The sequence below is a fragment of the Sorex fumeus genome, unplaced genomic scaffold (assembly GCF_029834395.1).
Source record: "Sorex fumeus unplaced genomic scaffold, SorFum_2.1 ptg000006l, whole genome shotgun sequence".
Lineage (NCBI taxonomy): Eukaryota > Metazoa > Chordata > Mammalia > Eulipotyphla > Soricidae > Sorex > Sorex fumeus.
Genome location: NW_026606063.1, coordinates 30,633,537 through 30,654,769, shown reverse-complemented (window position 1 = coordinate 30,654,769; position 21,233 = coordinate 30,633,537). Strand labels below are relative to the sequence as shown.

The 21,233-nt window shown below is 39.9% G+C and overlaps 1 pseudogene; it reads left to right on the top strand.

The window, feature by feature from the left end:
• Window positions 1–641: 641 nt before the first annotated feature.
• LOC130034749 (ubiquitin recognition factor in ER-associated degradation protein 1-like) lies at window positions 642–1,331 on the top strand (annotated as a pseudogene).
• Window positions 1,332–21,233: the final 19,902 nt, after the last annotated feature.

Here is a 21,233-nt window from a genome sequence, read left to right as displayed (position 1 = left end):
CATCACAATCACAAATCATCCTGTTAATCATCGATTGCCTCGAGCAGGCCCCAGTAACGTCTCCTTCATCCTAGCCCTGAGATTATATTCAAGGCTCTTTAGGAGAATGAGACCCATCATTGTTACTGGTATTTGGCATATTGGGCACGTCACGGGGAGTTTGCCAGACTCTGCCATGTGGGCAGGCTACATTTGGTACTTTGTCCAAAGTAGGAATGAGATAATAAGATGTTATAATAAGATGTCGTGCGGCCGCATTTGTGGCAGCACAATTCCGGGAGCTGGTTTTTATAGTCTCTGAGTCTTGGCCGCTGATGGGATTACACGGCGCCAGGGGGCCAGCTGGTGGGTGTGACCCCTGCCTACTGGAATTTGGAGGATCTGGGTGGAGGATGCTCGGCCCAAATCCGAGTAGGCTTGGAGATCTCGGCCCCTAAACCCGCATGACTTTGTCCCTCTGCCAGTACCTTCATGTGTGCAGAGAGTGGTCTCAGCATGGTGTTGGCTGGTCCTGGAGGTCTTCGGCTGCTGGAGCCCTGGTCGGGGCGGGGAGGAAAGCTCAACCCGCTCCCCTCCAAGGGGCCCCGGCAGCGAGGTCTTTGACTGCCAGAGCCCTGGTCGGGGCGGGGAGGAAAGGATGCGGTGCTTGGGCTCCATCCGAGCGTTTTCTGGGTTGAGCGGCTTCGGCAGCCGTGACACATCATGTTCTCTTTCAACATGTTTGACCACCCGATTCCCAGGGTCTTCCAGAACCGCTTTTCAACACAGTACCGCTGCTTCTCCGTGTCCATGTTTGCAGGGCCTAATGACAGGTCAGATGTGGAGAAAGGAGGGAAGATAATTATGCCTCCCTCAGCCCTCGATCAACTCAGCCGACTTAACTTCACCTACCCCATGTTATTCAAACTGACCAACAAGAGTCAGATCGCATGACACACTGCGGTGTGCTGGAGTTTGTAGCTGATGAGGGCATCTGCTACCTCCCACACTGGATGATGCGGAATTTGCTACTGGAAGAAGGGGGCCTGGTTCAGGTGGAGAGTGTCAACCTTCAAGTGGTCAAATACTCTAAATTCCAGCCTCAAAGCCCTGACTTCCTGGACATCACCAACCCCAAAGTAGTGTTGGAAAATGCATTGAGAAACTTTGCCTGCCTGACCACCGGGGATGTGATTGCGATCAACTACAACGAGAAAATTTATGAACTGCGGGTGATGGAGACTAAACCTGACAAGGCCGTGTCCATCATCTAGTGCGACATGAATATCGACTTTGATGCTCCACAGGGCTACAAAGACTCAAGACATAAAATTAGTTTTATATTACTCTGATTATAATTTTCTTTCATATTGAAACTTTTTATCTACACTGTTAGAGGAATTTCTGATATTCTCAGTTAGCATGATCCCCTGAAACAGTTTGACCAGTGGATTTGTTTTGATGTTACACAGGATTCATGTATAAAACTTAGTTTAACTCTCCTTATATACGAAGGGAGAACATGGAGATAGAGCTGATAGGGTGATCACCTTGCATGCAGCTGAATTGAGTTTGATTCCCAACATCTTGTATCAATCCCAGAGCTGACAGGAGTGATTCCTGAGCTAGAGCCAAGAGTAGGTCCTTAACCTCACTGCATGTGCCCCCACTCCATAAAAAAAAAAAAGGATGACGTTAACCTTTAATGCCAAGGGGGACTGAGGCAAAACTCTACCGAGACTTTTTTTTTCTTTTTGGGTCATACCCAGTGATGCACAGGGGTTACCCCTGGCTCTGCACTCAGGAATTACTCCTGGAAGCGCTCAGGGTACCGTATCAGATGCTGGGAATCAAACCTTGATCAGCTGTGTGCAAGGCAAACGCCCTACCGGCTGTGCTATTGCTCCAGCCCCCCTACCTAAACTTTGCCCCAAGTTTTACTACCAATACAAAATAAAGTACTAAAATCTTGTTCTGTGTTAGGAGAAATACCTTTACTCTTCTGCTCAATGAGGCATTACACTCCGTGAAAATAATTTCAGAAATTAGTTTTTTATAAAAACACTAGAGATAATAGAAAAAGAGTCATTCAAACATGAGAATTGATGAAATTATTCATTCCCAGTTTTCATTTAAATAGTAATTCTTTAAATCTTAATGCTCATATTTCCAAAGAGAGCTAAACCTTCTGCTTTAAATATAAGTGTACTGTGATATCTAAAAATGACAGTTAACCATTTGAGTTAATGTTGTCCATAACAAGTTACCCCCCAAATTTACTGACTTTAACAAGCCATTTTATTTTACTCTCAACTGGCAGGGAATTACTTAGACTCTTGGTCCATGACAGCTTCCACCTACCCAAAAGTTTATTGAATTGTACAGCTTTAGGCTACTCCTGGGCTTAACTTTCTTAGTATATCTTATTTGCGACGTGAGTCACACTCTCCACTTATAAAATGTTAAAACGTTATTTCTACATTCTTAGGCCAATCAACTTTGAGAAAGAGTTACAGGGGAAGATTCACAAAACGACTTGTTTTTAAGGGAGTAAGTCCATCATGGAAGACAGAATAAAGAAAAATACATATTCTGAAATCACATTGCCCGTTCCGCGTTAGCTTATGTGGTTCTAATTTGGAATTTTAGGAAGCACAACACAATTTAAAGGAAAATATGGTGATAGTTCATTTCACATGTCAACTTAGCTAGACAGTAGTGTTTTGTTGCATGGTCAAACACTATAACTAGAAATTTCTGTGAAAGCATATTTAGACACAAGTAAAGCAGGCATTCAGTAAAGCAAATTGCCTTTCTGTATATAGGTGAACTTTATCCCCCTTCTTGAAGATGCTTGGAGGACAGACTAAAATTTCTGGATAAAAAGAGATTCCACTTAAATCAAAACTTTCTGTTGCATACTCATAATTTAACCTTTACTCAAACAAGAAACCTTGCCTGAACTTCCTTAATACAAATCTTAAAACAAAACCATTTCATTCTGGCCTCCCTCTGCTTCTATCTCTGTTTCTGTCTCAGATTCTATCCTTCTCTGTTCTTTCTCTATAATTAACCTCCATGTCAGATTAGTTTACTCTTGAAGAACATGGATCTGAACTGTGTAGGTCACTTACAGCTTTTATTGAGTCACCATGAAATACACGGTTGCAGAGCTGCTCATGGTGGAGTTTCAGTAATACAATGTTTCTAACTCCTTCCTCTACCAGTGTACATTTCCCACCACCAATGACTCCATTTTCCCTCCCGACACCCCTCCACACCATTCCACCCATGTTTATTCTCTCTCTCTCTCTCTCTCTCTCTCTCTCTCTCTCTCTCTCTCTCTCTCTCTCTCTCTCTCCCCATGCTCCTCAACCCCCCTTCCTCCCATTCTCTCCTTTTGGGCATTATGGTTTGTAATACAGATACTGAAAAATGATCATGTTTGCTGCTTTACTTACTTCCAGCATGCAATTCTTATCCAAAGCAATAATTTCTATTATATTCCAACTGCTTTTTTTCCTGAGCACCTGAGTCAGCTTTCCAAACATGAAACAATCATCCTGGCATATTTTCTACTCTTCTTGGTTGTAATCTCATAGTATGCTTTTTTTTAATGTCCCACAAATGAGTGCAATCATTCTATGTCTGTCCCTCTTCTTCTGACTTATTTCACTCAGCATGATACTCTCCATGGCCATTCATTTATAAGCAAATTTCATGACTTCATTTTTCCTAACAGCTGGGTGGTACTCCATTGTGAAGATATACCATAGTCTCTTTATCAATTTTATGTTCTCGGACACTTGGGTTGTTTCCAGATTTTGGCTATTGTGAATAGTGCTGCAATGAACATAGAAGTGCAGGTGGCATTTCTGTTGTGTGTTTAAATAAATATGTGGTTAATATATTAACCACATATGTGTTTAGTTATATCCTCAGAAACAGCATCCATATATATAGAGAGTGATTATAAGTTATATATAAAATTTCAAATGATTCTTTCCATTTCTTCAATAATAAAAGGTAAAGGCCCTCCCGTTGATCGTCGATTTGCTCGAGCGGGCCCAGTAACGTCTCCATTGGAGACTTTGTTGTTACTGTGTCTGGCATATCAAATACTCTCGGTAGCTTGCCGGGCTCTCCAAGAGGGGCGGAGGAATCGAACTCGGGTCGGCCATGTTGGCCGCGTGTAAGGCGAACGCCCTACCCGCTGTGCTATCGCTCCAGCCCTTCTTCAATAATAAACAACACATTTTCAAGGACTTTTTTCTTTATATATTTATAGAAAGAGTTTATGTGTGCCAGCAATATGTTTACATATTTATATACCAATATAAACATAAATTTAATATATAAAATAAATTCATTATAAACCTATATAAGTGTAAATATCATTTCATGTGTGTGATCACTTGGATCATTTTAGCCTATTAACCCTATTTCTTTACTATAGATGTCGTTAACTGCAATGTCTGATATCAACCTCTCTACTTTATGCAAGTAGTTTGATGTTGGACAAATCACTGCCCTAAGCCTTACATTTATCATCTCAATATGTAAATTATTTAGCATGCATATATTATGCAACTGTAAAGACAAATAAGGTTATACTATGATCAGTTATAGTACATTGGAGATGACTACTAAATGCTAGAATTTTTTATCTTATTTTCCTTTGGCAATAAATGTCTATGCTTCCTGTTGCCGTCCACAGGATTCTTTGCATTGGCTCTTGGTGCATTTTGTGGAGTATTTTGACTGTTTAATTTAATCCTCTCAATAAGAAACAATGTTAGAATGCATGTAAAAGAAAAAAAAAAGCAAGCATAGTCCAAAAAAAAAAAAAACAAAACAATAATGGGAAAAAACTGTCTAAAGTATGATGCATTATTTAGTTTTTCATTAATATTCATCTGCAACGTGTTCATTCATTTGTCATATGCTAACAGAAAAGTAGTAGCAGGTGCCATGATTAAAAATATATTATGGAAGGAACAACTAGAAGCTAGATATTCTTCTCATTCATTAAATTTGTTACTGCCAGTTGGAAAAAAGAATCACAGTAGTTCATTTAGCAATAGACTACCTCTACTCCTAACATAACTTAAAGAATATTTTTTGGAAAAGATGCAAAGTGAGTTCCCTTTAGACTTTGCAGCAAGGTTTCTTGTATGTCTTCATCTGAAAGAATATTATATTGATGAACCCGAAAAGAGGTTATTGGACCATGTTCTCTACAGTTTATCTCTTCCTCCTCAGGAGATACTAAGTCAAACATGTCTGATACTCACCCATACTTTTGCTAAAAAATGCTAATAGTACACATTTGTCTACAGTACCAGAAACACAATGGTGATTCATCCCCCACAACCTGCCCTGGCACATGATTATAGCTGATTTCAATTAAAGAATGTAGCCCTGATGCAATTTTCCTTGACCTTAACATTCACAGCTCCTGAAATTCAGCAACAATTCTAGGAAAATGGACTTTAATTTTGTCAAGAGTTACTTGTCTGTCATTAACCAGACCCTTACTCTTATTCCGCTGTGTGTTATTCCAAGTACAATAGATTTTTGAAAGAGCAAAAGTCTTAGTAATATGAGCTCTTAGGAATGTACTTAGCAATTTCCAGTGTTTGACTATTTGCCTTTTAGAAAAATTATTGGATTTTTATGTAAGAGAAAGGACATTTCTCCATTTTATTTTCTCAGTAAAATGTGGTCAAATTATGCATGATGATATGCATTCATGTACTCAGCAACACTATAAATCAGTAAATCATTATAAATTCAGTGGTCCAAAAATCACCCTAGGTGCTCTTAAAATACCATAGTTTAATTAGGATAAAAATGCTTGGCTATATAAATATAGAAATGGTTGAAATCAAGTAACCCAGAATGCAGCATATTCAGTGACATAAAAGGAAGGTGAAGTAACTTCCTTGCATTTTTCTACTATGGTTTACCATACTGGTGTTTTGGCAATGAAACTCCAGATATTCTCAGTGTGTCATTTAAATTTATCACATTTGAGCCTGGAATTATAGTGCAGTAGTCAAGGTATTGGTCTTACATATTGGCCAACCCAGGCTCAATCTCTGTGCCCTGCCAGGAGTCACCTTTGCTTTTTTTTTTAAATTTTTATTAGTGAAACACCATGAGGTACAATTGTAGACTTACAAATTTTTGTGTTTGGGTTTCAGTTATACAATGATCGAGTATCCATCCCTCCACCAGTGCCCATTCTCCACAAATTCCTCTTTTCCAAACCATAGCACCCAAAAGGAGAGAGAGATCACCTTTGCTTTTTTACGGCTAGTTGGAAGGGAAGGATACCATGATGAGCAAAATAAGCCAGAGGCAAAAGAATAAATAAACAGGATTTCCCTTATCTGTGGTATGCAGAGAAACAAATCAAGGATATGAACAATATCAACGGATAATAAAGCTTAGATCTAGAATTCAGGGCTGAGAGTATCACATTTATGGGAATTCTGGAGGGAGAACAATGAGGTTGCTGGAAATAGCAAGGGAATGTAATTGGAGAGTATCAATGACATAGGTCATTCTGAGGAAAGTAAAGGCATGCACTGAAACTGTCACTATTTATTAATAAATAGTGGAGAGAGAGAGTTAAGGGGCAGGGATGTTGGACTGTAGATGACATAGAGATGGGTGAACGATCGTGGGCAAGTTTGTAATGGTGATGTGTAGTAACTTAGTGCAGCAATACCAGAAACCTTAACACTATCATAAATCTAAAAATAAATAAATAAGTATGCCTTAAAATTAAACAGCATCATATTTGAATTATACATAAAGCAGGGGGAAATATACCAAAAAATGGGTGTTGAAAACATCCTCTTCTATGTTTTTGGACCATAATTAGAAATGAGTTGATTAAATTGTTTTGCGAGAAAAGACAGCACAACTGTATTTATAAGAAGGATGACACAGAAAATGAATTCTGCTCACACAATAAAACAGAATCCTTCATATATGCTTAATCTTTCTTACTCTTGAGGTCACGTCACCCACAGCACTGCAAGGCAGAAGCCTGAAGGTAACTTGACACCTGATCTAGAGTGGAGCAGAGTACTTTCAGACCCAATCAAGCTTTGTGAGTCTATTAACCTCAGTTCTCTAGACAAGCTTCAAGAAGTTCCCTTCTCGCAGGACAGAAAACAAAACCTATAAAAATATAAACACTGCTTTTCTCTTAGTTTCCTAATATAGAAGGTTTTATGCACAGGCCTGAGCCCACGTCCTGAGATGATTGATTATCCAAATCACCCATATTTAATCCATTACAAAAAAAGAAAAGGACAAAAACAAATCATGAAAGCAAAAGTTTAATTTCCTTAGCCATGCAAGAGAGATTTCTAGGTGATTTCTCTGAAGCTACTGTGCCGGCCTTCTCTTGGGAGTCCTGCCGGGCTATGTCCATATGGTGGGAGATAAGGAGATTCACAAGGCAGCAGCTGGGTGTGTGGGAGGAGAGGAGAGGAGAGAAGCAAGCACTATGCAACGCAGCAGTAAGAGATGGGGGTGGGTAGTACAAGGTGAGGAGGGACACAACGTCAGTGTTGGGAGTGGGAGGGATATCCAGAGGGCATACTTTGTGGACTCTTTCTGTGAATACTCCTCTTGGCAAAAGCATCAACAGGTCTTGGATCAGATCTCAGATCAAGTATTGAGAACAGACTCATCATTTGAAATTATCCAAACTCTCCAGATTCAAATACTCCTTTTAGGCAAAATGATTGCACCAAAGCATACCTGATGGAAATATTGTGAAAATTAAAGACATTTCATAGGCATATGTTCTCTAACTGGGAAATTCCCTTCAATAATAGGATTCCGTATGTATCATGACCATTGAACTGGCTCAGTGATAGGGAACAAAACATAGTCTCAAAACCCTCAGGCGTGAGGCTTGAACATCTGCTTACTCATGAGTCAGAGATAGACAGAATCTGTTTCTACTCTTCCAGAAGTTCCTTCTTAAAACTCAAACTTGGGGAGTCACCAGGCTGGAAGGTGGCCTGGAGCATAGCGGTGGTTGGGTACTGGAGGTTGGCCAACTTCCAGACCACGGGGCTGCTTTGCAAAGCGGCCACGTGACACATTATAAGATACTTCCTACCCATTTTCCATAATTACTACACCATATCTGATGGGTTTCAGACAGTAGGCAACAAATCATAGAGACAAATATATAAATATATGCCTCTCTGAGAACCTGACAAGCTACTGAGAATATCCCGCCTGCACGGGCAGAGCCTGACAAGCTCCCCATATTGCGTTCGATATGCCAAATACAGTAATGATAACACGTCTCATTCCCCTGACCCTGAAAGCGTTTCCAATCATTGAGAAAAGATGAGTAAGATCAACGGGATGACAGTGATACAGTGAAATTTTATGCTCTCATCCTGAGAAAGTTTTCTATATTCCCATGGCTGTATTCAGGAAGATCATGATATGTAATTATGGCACTTAGATTGCCTCTAACATATGGAAAATAGATAGTAAACTGGAGATACAAGCGATCTTCATACACTTCTACTGAAGCCTCTTCCCATGTGTGGAAATGACTGGACATGAAGAAATACTAACCAACTGGAGTACTTTATTGGGTAACAACAACCTATTCCACTACTGTCTTTTGAGTCCACTGACCCCAATGGAAGGTCCTCTCAATTTCTTACCAATAAACCCAGTCTCCATTGATCTTTTATGGGGCATAAGGAAAGAATCACTATTAATTTTTCCAAATGTCCCTGCATATATAGAAACATGAATTTTGGTTCTAATGTCACCATATTAATTCAAAATTAACTTTTTTCAGCTATAGCACTGTTACCATGAAAGAGGATTTTTCTGAGTTGGTAGATTCTTGAGAATTGTATGAAAAAAAATGCATACAGTTAAGAGGTTAAAGTCTATTGCACAGCTCAAATTGATGGACCTAGGACCTCCCCAAATGTCCAGGCCTCTCTTTTGCCCATGTATAAAGTCACTAATACAGTAATATGCTGCCCAGTTCTGTGTTTGACCTCCTAAATTCACTCCCTCTCAGTCAACGTCCCTTCAATATACAACGACCTCTGTCAAGCTACTCTCTATCCAGTGCAATTTTTCTACTCAGAAATCCTGTCACTGGCCCTTTCCTGTACCTATCTCAGCTTACCAGATTTACTAGTTTCTTGCCATTGCCACATGTTTGTGAATGAGACCACTGTCCTCTGTTCCCAAATTGTACCACAGCTCTCCCAGCTTGCCTAATCTCTTGGCATAGCCATAGTGCACAAGAGAGAGACCCTTTTGCTCATTATCTCATTATCTGTCCCTGAACCTCTGAGCCTTGCCTAAATCATCTATCAGGGTTCATGTCTGTCTGGGCTTATGCAGAGAGAGAGAGAGAGAGAGAGAGAGAGAGAGAGAGGCTGAGACAGAGACAAAGACAGATATACAGAAAGGTAGAGAGAGACAGAGACACAGAAAAGACAGAGAAAGAGACATAGAGAGAAGGGTTAAAGGTTTCCTTTGATTTTCTGTTTTTTCCCCAGTCCCAGACATCCTGTTATCTATTTTGATTGTATTTTTTAATATATTTTTTAATTTTTAAATTTAATTTATTTTTTTATTGTATTGAATCACCATGAGAAAATTACAAGCTTTAATGTTTGGGTTATAATTACACAATAATCAAACATCCATCCCTCCACCAGTGCATATTCCCCACCACCAATCTTCCCAGTATACCCCCCTTCTCCACCCTTCCCCTCCACGGCAGACAACATTCCCCATACTCTCTTGCTACTTTGGGTATTATGGTTTGTAATACAGACACTGAGAGGTCATCATGTTTAGTCCATTATCTACTTTTGTTACATATCTTTCATCCCAATTGACTCCTCCAGCCATCATTTTCTTAGTAATCCTTTCTCTCTTCCATCTGCCTTCTCCCCTCCTCTCATGAGGCAGGCTTCTACTTATGGGGCAATCCTCCTGGCACTTGTATCTACTGTCCGTGGGTGTCAGCCTCATGTTATGTTATTCTATACTTCACAAATGAGTGCATTCCTTCTACATCTGTCCCTCTCTTTCTCATTTTCAATGTATATCTAACTAAATTCACGGGTAATTCAATCTTTTCATTCCTGGTACATCAACACTATTATTATTTTTTTATAAAGATCACTTACCAATGGAAGAGACAATATAGCAAATATAGTTCCAAACTGTCCCTTTACCTTCTTTCTCAACTTTTGCCTCACTGTGATTATGACTGACAACACATCAAGAACAGCAGGTCCTTTAACCATTCAATCAAAGAAACTATCCTATTTGTTAACTTGAATGTATTGAATATGTGCACAGGACAGGTATTGAATCTTGTGAGAATCTGAGACCCTGATTTAAAAGCTTCAAGACTCCAGGGAAGAAATGGTGGCAGGGAGGCTCTGTGCTCAGCGGTGAGTTGTTTGAGCCACCTCCCTTGGTGGGAACCCAGGTCCCCCTGCCACAACTTTGGGACCTGTGCTCCACAGTAATGAAGAGCCCTATTTGTTCAGGTTAAATATCTGCTGCCACAACAGCTGACGCTCATGGAACTGAGAGAGCTCCATCAGCCTCAAAACCCGCACTGCCATCATCACGAATCCCACTCTGCCATGGGCACCAGTTTGGTTCCACTTAAAGTCACGCTTTTTGAGAGAAACTATCTAAAGTCACGCTTTTTGAGAGAAACTATCTAAACTATGACCCTATCAGCCCTGCTCTTCAGAGCACTGAGAGCTGCCACCTCTCTTCTGCCACCACCATTTCTTCCGCGGACCAGTCTGTCCCATCAGTGTCACCCACAGCATCTTATGGAGGAAAATGTTGCTGAGTGTCAACTGTCTGGAGACCAAGGATGGGGTCCTGTGCCCCCTGGTGAGGTTCTGCTAGATTGGTAGTTACGGCCCATCCAGAGCATCACAGCTATGATCAGTAGCAGCCCTGATCTCAGTGCTGGTCCCTACTGGGGCCAGTGCTGCTGTAGAAGCTGGGGCAGAGTGTGCAGTGTCACTGGTGGTCGCCTGGGTACAGGGCCAAGGGTATCATCAGCTTTATGGTGCTCTCGTCTTTTCTGATACCCCCAAATCACTGCTATTCCTCTGGCTGGACTCCAAAAAGTCAAGTTTTTTGAGAAATTAAATTGCTAAAGTTAGGTTTCTGGAAGCCACACCCACAAACCACATTTGGCTCAGCCATACACGCTCATTTATTGGCTTTTCACCAGAGACTCATAAATAGTTCTCAAAAGAGATCAAAAGCCAAAGGTAGTCTCGGACCCAAGCAAAGCTGAACAGATGGGGTTGATCAGAGGGGGGCAGGTATGCCTGGTGCCTGCCCAAATAGAGACCTGGTAGCCGCTTGTTCCCACAATCTAAAATCACCACCATGTTCCCCATCGGATTCCACTGTCTTTGGACAGACCTCATCAAGATATTAATCTGATGAGCATTTGAGTATGTGCATTTTATGACTGAAATCTCCAGACTTTCTTGGGGTCGGGATGGGCTGCATATCCCACCACCTCCTGTACTTCTGGAAGCCCCGGCAGTCATGTTCACATTCCAAAGCTGCCACCAAGTTACAAAAGGCCACTCCAGATGTACTTTCTGCATAAAAATCCTGAAAGCCCTGAGAAAACACAATGACGTCTTAGCACTTGTATTGAAAACATAAAAATGCACAGAGAGGGGGAGAGACAGAGAGAGAGAGAGAGAGAGAGAGAGAGAGAGAGAGAGAGAAAAGGTGACTGTCATAGGGATAGGAGGGGAAGGTGGGAGTTGAGGTGGTAGAAGGAAAACTGGTGACATTGTGGTAGGAGATATACATTGGTGGAGGGATCAGTGTCAGAATATTGTGTGACTGAAACCAACCATGGGCAGTTTTGTGATGGTTTAAACCATGGTGATTAAATAAAAACAAATAAAAGAATAAATAAAAATAATACAAATTTAAAAACTTAAAAGATTCCTAGTCTATTATATTTTTCAGTTGACACTTAAAAAATGGCTTTGTTAATTATCAGTTCATTCAGGTAATAATGGAGACATAAGCATAAGTCAGTGTACAGATGCTAAAGCAAATATGGCTGACCTGTGTGCCTTCTGTTAGAACGTTGAAAGATGACCACCACACTCTCATAATGGGCACTATGATAAATCCTAAATGCTACCAGCTCAGTGAAGTGAATTCTGTAATCATTTATTTCCTTCTAACTTCCCATGTCCTTGTAACATTAAGCTTGGTATAAAATTTATACCACAAAATGAGTAGTTCTCTTCGTTCAAGAGCAGAATGTGGCCAGACATTTGGAGGCTTACAAGTTCACTAACACTTCCATGAATGAAACCTAATTTCCTACTGAGTCCAGAGAACACCAATTTGCAAGAGCAAGATCTCCCTCAAGACATCCTCCCTTCTCAATTACAGTTAGTCAGTGACTAGGACCAAAATTAGTGTGCAGACCAAGTGCCTCATGACTGCAGTATTCGTGACAATCAGGATTGATGTGTGCAAGGCAAGGACAAGATTTATGGATCTCCTTACTGATATGATTTAGTGAAAGCTGGCTTTTATTACCTAAGAGTCAGTCGCAGACATGTGCCTTGTGCTCTCCGGGTAAATGCCTGGGGTGCAGATCTGTGGGCGGCTGCAGCAACAACCGAGAGGAAGGAGGGGGAAATAGAAAAATGATTTTACAGATGAGACACTTGTCAAAAATGCAGGCACTCTGGTGCTCCAGAAACAGCTGGTGATGATGAGCTAGGGGAAAGGGGAGAAAGGCACCATTGAACAATGGGAAGTTGGAAGTCTTGTCACACTAACTACTGAGTGGGCAGGGCTGATTAATGGATGGGCAGATAATGATAAAGAAATAAAGATTGATTTTGCTCTAGAGAGCGTTTGAAGAAAAGTGGAATCAAAGGAAGGAAAAAGGAAGGAGATTGTGGATTCTGAGCAAAACCTGATCTAAAGATTCACATACAGGAGGGATGATGTGAAAATAAGGAAATGAATGTTTGGAGAATCCATCACTATGCAAATATCCATCGCATGGGTGTGGATAGTTTGCCAGGGGTATTTTGATGTCTGCACTACAAGCAACCACAGATACAATTGTATTAACATTGTTTTAATACCTAATTCTTATATTAAACCTCACTGATTCTAATTTCCTGAGCTTCTCTTTACCAGTGCTGTGCTAGATTCAATGAGAAAGAGAAATTTAAGATTCAAACCATTTTTGTGAAATATTGAAAAGATAACAGTGTCTGAAGAAATAAAACAGGCTTGCTAACAAGTAATAACAGTTCAGGTATAACGTGTTTTCTTTGGACAGATCCTTGTTGCAACAGTAGTTAATGCCTACATAGTCATGAGGTCTTACTCATTCAATACTTCCTAGTATTGAATAACCAAAGTCCTCAGGAAAAGGTCTCATTCTATCTAAAAGAGTTTTTTTAGCAATATCTGAAGCTACTTAAACAAATAACACCGTTTTTATTCCACACTCACTTTTGGGGGGGTTGTTGTCCTTGGTTTGGGGGCCACACCCAGCAATGCTGAGGGCTTACCCCTGGCTCTGCACTCTTAAATCATTTCTGGTGGATTCGCGTGACCATATGAGGTGCTGGGAGTCTAACCCAGGTTGATCACATACAATAAAAATGCCCTACAAGCTTTATTATCACTTGGGCTCCAACATATTGACTTTTTAAAATTACTTATTTTGTGCCTTCTATTAAACAGTAACCAACAGAAATAAAACTTTATTAATAATGTCTTTCCAATAGAAGACACTAATCAGTATCTGTTAAATAAATTATTTTTTCCATTCACTGATTCAATTCAAATAAATTTGCTAATTGGTTACTATATGTTATATACTAAAATAAAAATATCCTATGATTTTATGTGAACTCATTTAAGTAAGGAAGAATATGGTTATATAAAGGGGGTGATGAACAGCTACATTAGTGTGTTATAGTTCATTTTATGTAACAATAAGAATCATACATTTGAACATTGACTCTTTTCTTTTCTTTTCTTTTCTTTTCTTTTCTTTTCTTTTCTTTTCTTTTCTTTATTTAAGCCAAATACAGTGGTGCTCAGTAGCCATATTTTTGTTGTTGTTGCTTTTCTGTTTGTTTGGGAGGGGGTCACACTCAGCAATTCTGAGGGGATTCTTCTGACTTTACACTCAGCAATTACTCCTAATGCTCAAGGAACCATCTGTAGATTGGGATAAACAGAGGACAGGTATATGCAAGATAAGAGCCATAACTTGTACACTATCTCTCTGGCTTTTCATTCAAATACCTGTGGAAACTTTTCTGGTATACAGAAGTAATAACAACATGCAGAAATAGGAGCAATTTTCATCTATTTGAAAAAATTATATATATTTATGTAATTATGTATATTATTATGGCTGGAGCAATAGCACAGCGGGTAGGGCGTTCGCCTTACAAGCGGCCAACATGGCCAACCCGAGTTCGATTCCTCCGCCCCTCTCGGAGAGCCCGGCAAGCTACCGAGAGTATTCGATATGCCAGACACAGTAACAACAAAGTCTCCAATGGAGACGTTACTGGGCCCGCTTGAGCAAATCGACGATCAACGGGAGGGCCTTTACCTTTACCTTTACCTTTATGTATGTTATACCTACATATACATATTAGTATGTACTATAACTGCACATATGCATTTATGTGTATATGCTATATGTACATATATGTGTGTGTACTATACCTGCATTTCTATGAATATATATGCAGATATAGTACAGCTACAGCAGAATCTATTAACTCAGTTGTAGTTTCTTCAATCATTTCTGCATTAACCCTTTCAATACCTTTATAACATGAGTTTCTTGTTCAGGGAACTCAGACAAATAGATGTTAATCATGCTCTCATGTTGTTGGCAGACAAAAAATTATTCTCATAGGGGTCAGAAAAATTAGTGGTTTGTGGCTTCTCAAGGTGCCGTATACATACTTCATGGTATATCTAAGACATTTTTAGGAGCTTAGTGAGTCATAACTCTTTTGTAATACATTCAGTGTATCACTGTCATCCCGTTGTTCATCGATTACCTCAAGCAGGCACCAGTAATGTCTCCATTCATTCTAGCCCTGAGATTTTTAGCAAGTGCCACATTGGAGGCTCTTTCAGGGTCAGGAGAATGAGACCCATCATTATTACTGAATTTTGACATATCAAAGACGCCATGGGGAGCTTGCCAGACTCTGCCGTGTGGGCAGAATACTCTTGGTAGCATGCTGGGTTCTCCGAGAGTGAGAACTGGACAATAAGAGTTCCGGGAGCTTGGTTTTATAGTTTCTGGGTCTTGACCGTTGATGGAATTACACGGCACTGCGGCAGTTGGTGGGCGTAACACATAGCTACTGGAAGATGGGGGATCTGGGTGGAGGAGGCCCAGTTCCAGTCCGATTAGCCATGGAGATCTCAGTCCCAGATCCCACACATCTGGGTTCCATCATGTGTGAGGCTTGTCCGGGCATTTGGAGAGTGGTCTTAAGCATGGCTGTAGCTGGTTCCAGAGGTCTTCAGCAGCTGGGCCTCTGCTTGGGGCGGGGAGGGAAATTCAACCCGCCCCCCTCCAAGGGACCCCATTGAGGACAGGGGGTCCTGAATTTTGACATATCAAAGACGCCATGGGGAGCTTGCCAGACTCTGCCGTGTGGGCAGAATACTCTTGGTAGCATGCTGGGTTCTCCGAGAGTGAGAACTGGACAATAAGAGTGGAGACATTACTGGTGCCTGCTTGAGGTAATCGATGAACAACGGGATGACAGTGATACACTGAATGTATTACAAAAGAGTTATGACTCACTAAGCTCCTAAAAATGTCTTAGATATACCATGAAGTATGTATACGGCACCTTGAGAAGCCACGAGGGGGCAGGAGACATTAATATGACATAATACACTAGTATTGCCAATATCCTTTCCCTAGTGTTAATATCTGCATTGATGGGAAAAACTTAGACATCTTAACTTGAGTAAAAATATATATTCCATACTCCAGAGCTAATGAAAAATAATAATAATAAAAATGGTTTGCTAATTATATATTTGTTCAATTGTTCACTGTATCACTGTCATCCCGTTGATAGTCAAATTACTTGAGCGGGCACCATTAACGTCTCTATTCCTCCCAGCCCTGAGATTTTAGCAGCCTCTTCTTACTAGTCTTTCCCCAACTGTAAAAAACTATGCACGCAGAAGGTTGTGTGTTCGCGGGCTCTCTGGACGGCTCTATCTCACCGCCCGCGTTCGGTGCCCTAGAGCCGCTGTGTGTGGCCTGCATCCGGATGGCTGTTGGCCAAGAGCAGATGAAGGATGAGACGAGGGCCAGGCCGGTTGATCTTAGTGGCAGTTTATTACAAGGAAGTTTATCCCATAGAAGAAATTTATGTTATGAAGGCCTAGGTTCTCTCAAGCACACGTTCCCTTCGCTAGTCTCTCGGTAGTCCATCTTTCAGCCCTGCTCTCTCCTTCTCCAGCTCCCTTCTAGTCCGGGCTGACACTCCACCCAGTCAGGTAGCCAAATCAACATAAGAAAGCCCTTCCTGACTGCTCAAGGGCAAGATACCTCTTAAGGTGTTTTTCTCTTTTCCTCAGTTCAATAAACTATCAACTATTCCTGAGGTTATGCAGGAAGGACAGAACAGTGTTATCTTACACCCAACTATTGGGGATTCTTTCAGGGTCAGGGGATGAGACCTATTGTCATTATTGTATTTGGCATATCAAACATGTCACTGAGAGCTTGCCATGCTCTGCCCATGCAGGCGGAATACTCTCAGTAGCTTGCCAGGCTCTCTGAGAAGCATATATTTATATATTTTTCTCTATGATTTGTTGCTTACTGTCTGAATTCCATCAGATATGGTGTAATAATAGTAGAAAATGGGCAGGAAGTGTCTTATAATGTGTCTGGAAAGCAGCCTGGAGCATGGAGGCAGTTGGGTAGTGGAGGTCGGCTACCGGGGCTGGGTCCTTTGGGGCGGAAGGGTCCTCACCCACCCCACAGTCTGGCATTGATTCCAGTGGCATGGTTCTGGGACCCTCATTTTATACTCCCATCTGGGAGGATCATCCTGAGTTCTGGATGGTGGCCAATGAGGAGATTATCTGGTGCAGGCAGGGTGTGGCTTTTGGATGTGATCCCTGAGTCATCAGATACTGGGGGAAGCAGGCAGAGGATCTCTGTTCCAGGGTCCTGTTGAGTCCAGAGTGCAAGGTCACGACGTTCTGCATTATCTGGGTTCCGTGAGACTTCATTCATGTGTGAGGCCTGGCATGAGTTTCCAAAAGCGGCTTGGAACATAGTGGTGGTTGGGTCGTGGAGGTCAGCTGTCGGGACTGGATTTTTGGGGGGTGGGGAGGGCTCTCACCCGCCCCACAGCCTGGTGTGGAGTCTGGTGAATTGGTTCTGGGAACCTCATTTTATACTCCGGTCTGGGAGGAGCATCCTGAGTTCTGGAGGGTGGCTGACTTCTTAGAAGGACATGTGCCGTTCAGTCACCTGAGATGGAGCAATAACAGGTCTGTGATGCCCTTAGATGTCCAGGGCTGCATTTGCGCTACACTCACTGGCTCAGCATGTCCTTACCCTACACCAGTAGGCACGGGTAGCCCATTGAACCCCATTCATGATGGGGATCAGGGATTGCAATTATTCCCCATGGACGAGGAATTCCCAGTAAGTGCGGGTCACTGCGTTGATGAAGTCCCTGCCCTGTGTACACACCGCCCATTGCTACTACCAATTGGATGATTTAGTGAGGCCCACTGATTGGCCCACAGTCCTGGCAGAGCGCTGAGAAGATGGTCGAACTTGTCTATCTAGAGGAAGTAAAAATTTAATTATTCAAACTATAAATTATATTAAATTTCATACTTATTTTACCTTCTAATTATTATCTATGATGAAACAGGAATTACTTCTAAAGCATTTACATAGTTACTGAAGTAGAAAGGTTATTCCTAGGAAATTACTATGTGGGCATTTGAGTTGCAAGCTAAATTAGCCGTTTTCTTCTTGGAATATTATTTATCCAAATGAACCTCTGACAGCAAACTTTGATAACTCAGGATTGAGTGGCAGACATATTCTTAAAGATGAACAGCAACAACTTGTCTCTTCAAGGAAATTATTTGGCAATTTTGTTCCCAATTATACAACTTAAGTTCTCAAGAGAAAAACTGTAATTTTAGAAAATTCCAATCTGCCACCATGATCCTGACAGTTTCTTAATAAGTAGAGACTTCTTTGATGAAAATTGATGTTGAAAATAGTCAAGCTGATGTTTTTATGCATAAGCAATATAGTATGATGTTAATATTTTCAAGGTCAATATTTTTAAACAATATAACAAATTTAAACAAAGGAAAAGATGTTCAAAATGCAATAGTGAAATGATATTAACATATAATAATATGAATAATTACTCCCCAAAGATCCACATTAACCTAAAAAGATTGTTAAATTATTATTCCCTTTTTTAGCTACAATTGTACATATTAACATATTAAATGTAAAAGCTTATGTAAGAATTTTATTATCTTATATGAAGAGAGACGTTGAGTATACTAAATGATATCAAACTTTTAATGTGTCATAGAAAGTTATTCTCACTTAAAATGTCACACATGTTAGTATTTCATAAATTGATTACTGTTATTTAAATGAAACATGCTTTAAAGTTTGTTTCAATTTCTAACATGATAAATACTGGTAAATAAAATAAACAAAACAGAGGATTCTTCACATCAAAATATTTAACAACTACTGTTGTATGGATTAATGAGAGAAGAAAGAAGAGTTGATATCAGAAGAGAGTGTTTAAAAATATAAACTTTTATATTTGTTTTATTTCATAGGCCTACCTAGTGACTAACATCATTGATATTCAAGTAGATTTTAAAAATAATATTTTTGGGCTTGGAGATTGCTCAGTGGTCTGGAGCATTCAAAATAGTTTTGAGTTCAAACTCTGGCACCAAATTGTACCCTAAATGCCACCAGGCATAACTCCCAGAACCAACTGTGGATAACACCTGAGAATTCTGAGTATGGTTCCAAAACAAAATAAAACAAAGACAAAACAAAATAGATACTTTAAAAAAATAAAGCAAAAATTCTCACAATTCTTTGTAAATGTTTTTTTCTGACATCCATGTCATACATTATTTTATTTGAAATGCATCTATCTAGTGTTAATTTCTGGCTTTCCTCATACAAGACAAGTAAGTTACTTATTTATCAGAATAATATTACAAAGTGATATCATTACCTACATGTTTTGAATGTCCTTTTAAGTAAAAGGATTTGAGACTAGTGATATGTCATTTAACTTGTATACTGCTGACCCCAGGTTCTATTCTCAGCACCCCAAGAATAATTCATGAATGCAGAGCCAGGAGTAGACCCTGAGAACAATAGGGTATGGCTTGAAAAGCAAAATCATAAAACAAAATATTTCCCACAAGATTTCCTATTAGTTAATAATAGGTAAAAGTAAGATCTTAGCTTACTGAATATGCATCAAAATGAGTTAATCTGACAAATATGATGAGAAAAATTATGGCATGTCATTTAGTATTTTCATCTTTTTAAATGAAATTTTACAGACAGATTGAAATTTCTAGTTATGAGCACAACAACTACTCTTTGAAGGCTAGAAGTCTAACTCAGAATCCCTGAGATTCTTGTATGGTACTCTTACTCACAATTCACTGGACCTACTTCTTAGAAGATATGCACTTATACATGCTAAGAAAAGGGACATTCCTCTTTTCTTTAAACCATTAAATCTATCTTATTATATATTTACTTTAATAAACATAATATTCTTTAAATAATACAGAAGTTTTCATCTTAATCTCATTCTGATTTAGATTTATGATGAATGAGCAAATAAAATATTTCACAGTAATAGAGTTGGCAATGGAATCCACAGACTGGGAAGAAATGATCTATTCAAACCCTTATGGTTTATTTGCCCATCTGTCTCTTAAAAGTACTCAAGTTTTTAAACTATTGTTCAGTTACCAATGCTCCACTGCTCTTTCTGTACACCAATTATCTATGTGGTGTCTCTCACTCACAACTAACTTACTATTGTTTATAACCCTCTGATAGCTCGCCCAAAGGAGCATGTGTTCCTGGGTAATTGGGCATTATTGTGAGAGCAGGACCCTGTTTGGTGTTCTATGACTTTGATTTGGAGTCACTTGATTCATCAAAACTGTGTTATATAAAAAAAATTGATGTCAAAATGTTTATACATGTTCTTTCCTGGAATAAGAAATCAAAAATCAATTGATCTATTTTAAACAAAGCTGGAGTCTAAGAAGAAGAACCAGTGGTACATTTATAATCCAACGAGAAAAACATTATTTGAAAACTATTTACATATTTTTAAATTCTATATCATGAGGAAATATGACTTAATGGTTCTTCTGAAAGGTGGATGTTCTTCCTCAGCCTTCCCCAGGTTTGGAGTGAGTAGTGTGCCTCTAAAAGAGGACACAAAATGCTCTCTTTCCCCTTTTATAGTGTGAGAGAATAGATATCTGATTTTCAAAAAGAAAGCCCTCACCAAATTAGGCAGACACTTTAGCCTTGAGCTTCCAAACTCCTAAAGTAAGAGAGATGAATTTATGTTGTTTATAAACCTCTGGTGTAGGAGGCTTGTTATAGCATCACAAGACCCATACAACAATTTACCATACAGATTTTAGAGGGTGTCATCCTAATAGAGAAGGTAATAGAAAGCATGCATAGGAACTATTGTGTGTGAGGGTCTAGGATTAGCAACAATTTATATGTAATAGAAGCATTCTTCTGAATTGTGTGCAATAGTGTGATCTCCATTTTTTCCTTTTGATTAAATTTATCTTCATGAGCTTTACCCTTGCCCTTCACGCACATTAATGATGAGATTCTCTCTTGTGTTCTGCACACCATCCCAATTTAGGTGGCACATGTCATTGTGAGAGACTTTTGCTCCCATATTCGCTGGCAAAGAGCCAATTGGCTAGATTTCAGCAACCAAAAGGAGTAAAAGTACTGTTTTAATTTGCATTTCTATGTTGCTAGCAACATGTCTTTGCATACTTCTCAACTGCTAGCTGTCACCTCTGTTCATAGCTTA